Below are 10,000 nucleotides of genomic sequence, written 5' to 3' on the forward strand. Positions count from 1 at the left end.
GAAAGTCTGATCAGAGATAATTTCGGTCTGGAAAGTCTGATCAGAGATAATTTCGGTCTGGAAAGTCTGATCAGAGATAATTTCGGTCTGGAAAGTCTGATCAGAGATAATTTCGGTCTGGAAAGTCTGATCAGAGATAATTTCGGTCTGGAAAGTCTGATCAGAGATAATTTCGGTCTGGAAAGTCTGATCAGAGATAATTTCGGTCTGGAAAGTCTGATCAGAGATAATTTTGGTCTGGAAAGTCTGATCAGAGATAATTTCGGTCTGGAAAGTCTGATCAGAGATAATTTCGGTCTGGAAAGTCTGATCAGAGATAATTTCGGTCTGGAAAGTCTGATCAGAAGCAATTTTGGGTCTGGACTTCAACCTGGGGAAGAATAAATGTACGCACCCCGTGCGCAGAAGTCGCATTTCCACATCAGAACTTAATGCCAACTTTAGCATTGAAGTGTACATAAAAAGTACTTTATGGTGGAGGGGAGAGGGCTGGTTGGGGTGGGGGGGGGGGGAGTTAAACGGATGGTAAACATTTCAGCAGTTATTTTTGCCATTTTGTGCTGGAAAAAGTACATTTTTTTCCTCGCTTCGTGTTCATCGCAACCACGCATCTTAATCGGTGTCTTGGATCCCTTCCTTCACAACACTCACAGCACGTGTGTAAGGAAACATCCACTCCACAGGATGCGGGCACTTTGGTGTCAGCAGGGAAAGTTATGGACGTCAAACGTTCCAAAAGTCCAGAGCAACATCCCTCTGTCCTTGGTCCGGCAAGTTCGTGAAGATGAGAGGAATACATGAAGAACATTCTCAAAGTTATACATGAAGTACATTTGCGATAAGTCTGAAAAAACCCCTGTTGAGAGGTCGACATATGAAAAGACTGTGGTCGATCGATAATGGATATGATCAGACATTAAGTCGACCTTAATGGTCATGGTCGACTTTAGGCCGACCGATATTGGTAAAGGTCGACTTTGGATTGGCCTATAATGAACAATCAAAGTCCTAAATATCAAAGGCGCGAGACAAACTTATCAAACTTTACAAAAAACAAACAATCGGAGGTAACTGCATTGAAATTTCACCCAAACATTGAAGGGTAAAATGGCTCGACGGCTTTGATCTGCGAAAAGCTCGCAAAACTGAATTTCTGCATTATCACACATAAAAAATCGCCATGCTAGTGAAATGATATATTTTTTGTTTGATCAACAGTTAAATAGACAGTTAGATTACACAACAATATAAATAAAAAAAAAACAACAAGGCAAGAACCCAACTCACGACTTCCGAATTATCTACAACCTATATCTACAACCCAAAATTGGCCCATGTCAGCCAAAACAATTCTAGACGGATCTGTAAATTTTCATACTGATGCGGACTACGTATACCTGTGACATTTTTGCACATTTAGGCCTCTTATAATTTTATTATTATAATAAAAAATTCTTGTTTTTCGTGCTCGAGACCACGATATTTGGCATATGAATGGTAATGATTTGTGTTTCATCTGTAATTTTTGCAAATCCAGATATCAAAGGATCATTTATACGTTTACGGTTGTGCTAGTTTGCGAAACAGTTTTTTAACCCACAGTTAGTGCCAAGGCTTTAAACTTTCAAAACCCGTTAAAATTTTTTGTAGTTGATAAAAAAGCAATCCGTGGCCGAATTGATTAACTACTTAGAAACACGCAAAAACAAAAAAGAAAAACATTTGGAGATTTGAGAACATCCAGAACTGTTCAGCTAACAGTTAAACTGGCCTAGCGCTAGAAATCCTTGAAATATCTCTTATTGTCATAGGTATCTGACCAAACAGTTTTGCACATTAGTTGGATGAGCAAAATTTAGAATTGCTTCAACTAGTTTTTTCACTTTAATCACTGGGAAACTATTGGTTCAGGGCCGATCATTGTTATGAAAATCAGTTCAGTTTGAACAATCAATTGAAACTCGCTACCATCGCGGTTCTATTGAAGATTCAAACTGAACTGACATTAAAAACAATAACCTCACTGCCACTGACTTATCATCCCTATGATGAGAAATAAAATTTTGAGCTCCACTCTCATTGGTTGAGACGTCCAAAAATCAACAGAATTTGCTGTCCTCTCTAATTTCGTGACACAATTTTTGACGAAGACTCACCATCTAACGGGCAACAGAAGGAATCAAAGAGTAGCTGGAGTTTCATATGTGCCTACAGTTTCGCGACTCTTGCAATCAGCTTCATAGTGGACCGATAGAGGACGGATTGCTGGAGCAGAGACTGATTGTGATAAGCTACCAGAAGCTACAGATGATCCCACAGGCTCCAAAACTTTGTTACCAGCCAGAGTAGCGATATGTTTAAGGGTTGCTCGAATTGTTTCCAAAACTCCCCCAAATGACTCACGGGCCAAAGATTGAATTAAGTTCCCAAGTTCGCTACATTTCTGGGCGCACTGTTCGTACTTTCTATCTTCAGCAGCCGACAATGCAAAACCACTCTTCTCAGCCGCATTTACGATAAAAGTTGGTTGCAAGAAAGAAGATATCGTGACATCCAATGCTGCTGACTGACCAGCCTTTCATAAAACTTAGAATACGTTGTCCGGTCTGGTTTTTTTGTCGGGTAGTTAACTTTCCTGCACACAGATGGGGAATAGTTGTGCTCCCGAGCAAGCTAATTTAATTTTGTCTCGCATACGATCATGGCAAGCAATCATCTCGCCGCAATCGTGGAATGACAAGGCATGATCTCACATTAAATCTAGGGTCCCATAGTCCCATATTTACAGAAAGGGCAGTTAGAAATGCTTTTTGACAGTCAAAGTGGGCTTTTTTCGCAAGGAAACATTAAACTAACTTAACTTTCAGAATTTTTCAAAACTGTTTTTTCCGCTATATGCGCGTAGAATGATTTATATTCGCCGCAGTATTCAGTGTGTTGTATGCTGGGATATGCACATATAGTGTTTGATTTAACTCAATTTTATTGCATAACCATCATTTTTAATAAATTGCAGATTTATTGCGAAAATTGACACAGCCCCTCGGAAAAAAACATAAAAATAGACATAGTTTCACGAATCCTTTCTATATTGTGCAATAAAAAACGGTTAGGTTGCCATCAGGGCTGAGCAGATTTCAAATGTCATAGGCGATGAAAACTTTTATTTTGTATTTTTTACGGTGAGTATTATAAATGCTGTAAATTTTTGGCAAGATCATTGGTTAGCCTGCCGTTGAAGTTAACATCATTGGTTAGCCTGCCGTTGAAGTTGCTATATTTGGCGGTAAATGTAGTAAGTATATGTAATTGAACCTCTAAATTGGCGTAGAAATTTTTTAAAAAATCGCCAACGAGTCAAACATGCAACCTCTCTTGCATTCAAATACTTTTTTAAGCCAGTACAACGTCTGTACACGCAAAACTTGAAAATTTCTTGTGAGGTCTTGCAAAAGGACCCGTTAATCCGCATGATTTTCTAACGATGAAAAGATATAGAGCTTTTTAAAAGCTGGAAACAACCATCAATATACAGGATAATATTTAACGCCAACTTCTCATATCTGTTGATGAATTTAAATATCCACAAAAAAATTCGAAATTATATCAGGTCAAACTTTTTGAAAGACTCGCTCACAAGTGTTACAATTTCAAATGTCTACAGTAGTTTGTTCTTAGATCTCAGGTGAATCTATACATTTGGAAGATTTCAAAATTGCTAGTTTGTGTTTGAAGTGATCAAAGCGGCCGATGTGTGTATCGCTTGTTCGTTTTTCCTACCTTCATACATTGAAAAAGTAGCAATATTCGGAAAAAACACTGGGATTTGGAGCAAAGTTGACGGGAATCGCGCAGCCCGTGTCCAAATTGTAACTGCGGAGTTGAGATGCAAGCTCGATATAGGCATCTAATTTTCGCCTTGAGCGTAAATCTATTGCGGACAGAGTTTATCTATCATCCGCATTCAGTGTACCTATAATCCGCAATTGTGCCTAATTTAATGCGCGCCTCTGGGCATTTAAAAGGGGTTTAAAGCTAAATAATATACCTTAATGGGCTCAGTTATATTTCGAAAATTGATTCTGTTTGTTTTGAATTGTAGGCTGGGAACTAAACTCAACAAATAACATGTGCATCAAACCAATGGTAACAAAATTATGTTGCTTTTTTAATCAATTTTTGACGTACCCAAGAAATTCTCAGTTTTTAGATTAGTGCTATTAGGAATTGTTTTTGCAGCAGACAAATTTTTTCATGCTCTATGGCTCATCCGGCTATTTAATCAAAAAATACGATCATTTAGCCATTTGATTACCTTTATAAAATAAAAAATTTTCAGTAGCAACTACTTAACTCTTTTCGCCCGTTCATAATAATTCGGACCCAATAGAGATAAATTCCACTAGATGTCACGATGAACTGATTGCTGTTTTGTTCCTCTTAGATTTCAGTTAAAGAGTGATTTGCAAATGAATTTAACAAATATATTTTTCTGAACAGATTAATTCATTATTTGCGTTTATTGACAGGTGAATGTTCGCAGATACACACTAAAATAAAAAGAGAGTGATTATTCGTTAAAAATCGTATTTGAAATCGTAACTGTTTTTTTTTCTTTTTTCGTTTAATAAAAGGTTTCCGACTGCATTCAGCAAATTAATTTTTGAATTTACTCAATTGAAGTGATCAAGGTTTTTACATACATTTAGAGGTTTGTATTGACAGGTGTCGGTTTACAGGTGTTTATTGACAACGAGTGTCTCAATCAAATTGATTTTCTACTGACTTATCGAATAATCTCATTTGATATGAATAATTCAATTGAAAAGCACTCAATAGTTGACAAAAGCGAGAAAAAACAGTGCAAATTAGCGAAAAAGTGCTTTAAAATTGTTCGATTTTTTTGAAAGTTCCTCAATTTATCTTTTACGATAATTGAAATTCTTCTGAAAACGTTGAAGAATGAAATTTAACCACAGCTAAGGTGATGAATTTTTTTTATTAGACAAATTAGGATACTTACGAAATTAAAGGATTTTTGAGATTCTGTGATAAGTTCAACACATCGATCATACAAAAAAGCCAAAACGACTGCACAATATTGAGGGTAATTTTCTAAAATGAGAATTTATTGAAAGATTTCGTTTAATGAATTTCCTTTAAAAGACTCAAAAATTGAAATATGCAAAAAATTAGTACTCGCTTCATTTATTATTTTTTTCCAAGTTTCTATTTATTTTATCTTAGGTATCTATCTGTCAATAGCCACCTGTCATTATGCGCAAACAAGTTGAATCAGTTCAATTGAAAAAATTTTTTTGTTTAAACCTATTGGATGTCACTCTTTAACTGAAGTAAGCAAGAACAGTAATAATTTTCTATATGTAATTTTCTTAACCAAAAAATGCCTCTATTCAGTCGTAATGATAATGGACAAATAACATGAGTTAAGAAAGTGCAACAGAAAAAATCTTCGTTTTATAGATTGAAAATTTGGTCGAATTTCTGGTTTGCGGATGAAATAGGGATAGGGGGAATATAACATTGAGCTCAAAAAAATTTATATGCTCTGACAAAAGTTCTGTTTGGCACCAACCTGAAAACTGAAGACTTCTCGAGGTCATCCAATATTGATAAAAAGCAACATAAATTTGTTTCCATTGGTTCAATGCATATACGAATTGTTGGAGGTATGCTTGGTTTCTCTTGGATATAAAGTATATGGAGTTGCCGCATATTTCCCTACCTACATTTCAAACAAATAAAAACATTTTGGTAAGTTTATCTGAGCCCTATGTGTTATATTATTAAATTTTAAACCACTTTTTTATGCTCAAATAATAAAACTTTAACCAATTTATCATGCGCAAAAACGCACAACAAATTAGGCGAAATTGCGGAATATAGTACATTAATTGCGGATCATAGATACATTCAGTGCGAACAACGGCGAACCAGTTTTCCAGAAAATTGATACTAACCGTCTGTCCTATTTTTGCATCTTTTAGGTGTCTAGATTCCAAGCGATTTTTACTAATGTGAGTTTAGTTTCGAGTTACACCTCTGCGGTGTTATGAGGTTACGTTGCTTCTGCTAAAGTCGTTTCAGAATTCTGGCTTGGATCTCGAACCGAGCTCGGTTGAAGAATTATGCCAAATTTTCTCACTGACATCATTATAGTCAGGAAACCTGTACATGACGAACATGCAGTTTATCGTGCGCAATTACATTTAGAGTGTTTAAAGTTCTCTATCAATCAGGCGTGAAAAATACTTCAAAAAAGAGAAATCTGTTTGACCGAAAATGGTTCTGACAAAAAAAATGATAAAAAGTTTATCGGCATCATAATACTAGCTTCAAAATGGAGAGCAATTAATAGGCAGATTTGAAACCCGTTTTTGGTTAATTTTTGTATTAAATCTAGTCCTAAATATCTAGCTACATTAAATCTATAAAATTTGACTTATCAACATTTAATAAACTGCAAAGACTTGGTTCCATGTATAGTTTGCCATGTTTAAAACTAAAATAATTGATCGTTTAAAAAACGTCAAGACGCAAGCGGGCGTCAACATAGTTATTTAGTCATTTGAGTGACAACGTTATATCTCCTTCAGCTCTATTTCATCAGTTTGAGTTACAACTTTTAGTGACCTTTAGTGACCAAATTTGACCTTTAAAATTAATCTACTAGTCTACTAATAAAAGAATCGGTTGCTCATTTTTTGCTCTATAGGACACGCTATATAATATGTCCTATAAAAATAAAATTTTACGTTTGAACTATATGTGACAGACTATAAAACCTCTTTAATTTGTTTCAGTTTGATCACAAAATCTTATGAAAAACTTATGAATATGTATTCACAAGAGAGAAAAAACAGGTTCACTATTTCTTACGTGTCAAAAAAACTTATTAAACAACTGTAAAAATTTGATGTAATGAAAAACAAACTCAATTATACACATTATTATCAATTGCCTGACAAAAATTGCTTATTTTAGACTCATTTGTAAGAAACCAAGAGTTTATTGCAATCAATCAGTATCGGTGAAGACTCATGTTGACTCTCGTTCCATCGTGCAGAACCGTTGGCTGTGATTGGCTGTCAGGATTGACCAACCAAACATTGCCGCGATATGATTGGCCAGAATTACCGCAAGAGGGCCCGTGAGCGTGATTCTGATTGGCTGGGTTATAGTTGCAGTGATGAGTCATGGCTACCACATCATTGCCAAGACAACAGGGTGCGGGTTGAGGGGGTAAACTTTGCATTCGGTTATTGTTGCAGGTGTTTGCATGACATCGGGTTCCGTTACAGATGTTGTTATTATGATTATTGTTGGTGTTGTCTTTGACAAAGTGGCTAGAATAGTCTAGAAACTTCCCGATTTGGCTGATGGGCGACTGCTTGAAGCCTCGAACCTCACTCGCAAATCTGGACTTGTAGGGGGGATGATTCAGGCACTCGTGATGGTTGTGCCCAAAACGCGAAGAGCTGTTGTGGCGATGATGATGAGTCATAGCCCTAAGTAAAAAAAATTTAGTAATACTTTTTGGTTATCTCTCCAATTACATAAGTTCATTTAAATAATTTATTTGTTTACTTAACGTTGACTTGTTGATGGGGTTTAGACCTCGACGTATGTAAAAACTAAGTCTATGCGGGGGGGGGGGATATTTAATGACAAATTACACGTCAAATTACACAGGTGAATGTTCGCAGATATACACTAAAATAAAAAGAGAGTGATTATTCGTTAAAAATCGTATTTGAAATCGTAACTGTTTTTTTTCTTTTTTCGATTAATAAAAGGTTTCCGACTGCATTCAGCAAATTAATTTTTGAATTTACTCAATTGAAGTGATCAAGGTTTTTACATACATTTAGAGGTTTGTATTGACAGCTGTCGGTTTACAGGTGTTTATTGACAACGAGTGTCTCAATCAAATTGATTTTCTTCTGACTTATCGAATAATCTCATTTGATATGAATAATTCATTTGAAAAGCACTCAATAGTTGACAAAAGCGAGAAAAAACAGTACAAATTAGCGAAAAAGTGCTTTAAAATTGTTCGATTTTTTTGAAAGTTCCTCAATTTATCTTTACGATAATTGAAATTCTTCTGAAAACGTTGAAGAATGAAATTTAACCACAGCTAAGGTGATGAATTTTTTTTTATTAGACAAATTAGGATACTTACGAAATTAAATGATTTTTGAGATTCTGTGATAAGTTCAACACATCGATCATACAAAAAAGCCAAAATGACTGCACAATATTGAGGGTAATTTTCTAAAATGAGAATTTATTGAAAGATTTCATTTAATGAATTTCCTTTAAAAGACTCAAAAATTGAAATCTGCAAAAAATTAGTACTCGCTTCATTTATTATTTTTTTCCAAGTTTCTATTTATTTTATCTTAGGTATCTATCTGTCAATAGCCACCTGTCATTATGCGCAAACAAGTTGAATCAGTTCAATTGAAAAAATTTTTTTGTTAAAACCTATTGGATGTCACTCTTTAACTGAAGTAAGCAAGAACAGTAATAATTTTCTATATGTAATTTTCTTAACCAAAAAATGCCTCTATTCAGTCGTAATGATAATGGACAAATAACATGAGTTAAGAAAGTGCAACAGAAAAAATCTTCGTTTTATAGATTGAAAATTTGGTCGAATTTCTGGTTTGCGGATGAAATAGGGATAGCGGGAATATAACATTGAGCTCAAAAAAATTTATATGCTCTGACAAAAGTTCTGTTTGGCACCAACCTGAAAACTGAAGACTTCTCGAGGTCATCCAATATTGATAAAAAGCAACATAAATTTGTTTCCATTGGTTCAATGCATATATGAATTGTTGGAGGTATGCTAGGTTTCTCTTGGATATAAACTATATGGAGTTGCCGCATAATTCAAACAAATAAAAACATTTTGGTAAGTTTATCTGAGCCCTATGTGTTATAGTATTAAATTTTAAACCACTTTTTCATGCTCAAATAATAAAACTTTAACCAATTTATCATGCGCAAAAACGCACAACAAATTAGGCGAAATTGCGGAATATAGTACATTAATTGCGGATCATAGATACATTCAGTGCGAACAACGGCGAACCAGTTTTCCAGAAAATTGATACTAACCGTCTCTCCTATTTTTGCATCTTTTAGGTGTCTAGATTCCAAGCGATTTTTACTAATGTGAGTTTCGAGTTACACCTCTGCGGTGTTATGAGGTTACGTTGCTTCTGCTAAAGTCGTTTCAGAATTCTGGCTTGGATCTCGAACCGAGCGCGGTTGAAGAATCATGCCAAATTTTCTCACTGACACCATTTTAGTCAGGAAACCTGTACATGACGAACATGCAGTTTATCGTGCGCAATTACATTTAGAGTGCTTAAAGTTGTCAATCAGGCGTGAAAAAGTCATCAAAAAAGAGAAATCTGTCTGACCGAAAATGGTTCTGACAAAAAAATGATAAAAAGTTTATCGGCATCATAATACTAGCTTCAAAATGGAGAGCAATTAATAGGCAGATTTGAAACCCGTTTTTGGTTAATTTTTGTATTAAATCTAGTCCTAAATATCTAGCTACATTAAATCTATAAAATTTGACTTATCAACATTTAATAAACTGCAAAGACTTGGTTCCATGTATAGTTTGCCATGTTTAAAACTAAAATAATTGATCGTTTAAAAAACGTCAAGACGCAAGCGGGCGTCAACATAGTTATTTAGTCATTTGAGTGACAACGTTATATCTCCTTCAGCTCTATTTCATCAGTTTGAGTTACAACTTTTAGTGACCTTTAGTGACCAAATTTGACCTTTAAAATTAATCTACTAATCTACTAATAAAAGAATCGGTTGCTCATTTTTTGCTCTATAGGACACGCTATATAATATGTCCTATAAAAATAAAATTTTACGTTTGAACTATATGTGACAGACTATAAAACCTCTTCAATTTGTTTCAGTTTGATCACAAAATCCT

At 34.9% G+C, this 10,000-nt stretch overlaps 1 protein-coding gene across 1 annotated transcript in view; it reads left to right on the forward strand.

Annotated features, from left to right (window-relative positions):
- LOC142354270 (uncharacterized) overlaps positions 1–10,000 on the forward strand; it is a 576,654-nt gene that overhangs the window by 83,530 nt on the left and 483,124 nt on the right. The window lies entirely within an intron of this gene.

Source organism: Convolutriloba macropyga, chromosome 15 (assembly GCF_964194025.1).
Source record: "Convolutriloba macropyga chromosome 15, txConMacr16.3, whole genome shotgun sequence".
NCBI classification, from domain to species: domain Eukaryota; kingdom Metazoa; phylum Xenacoelomorpha; order Acoela; family Convolutidae; genus Convolutriloba; species Convolutriloba macropyga.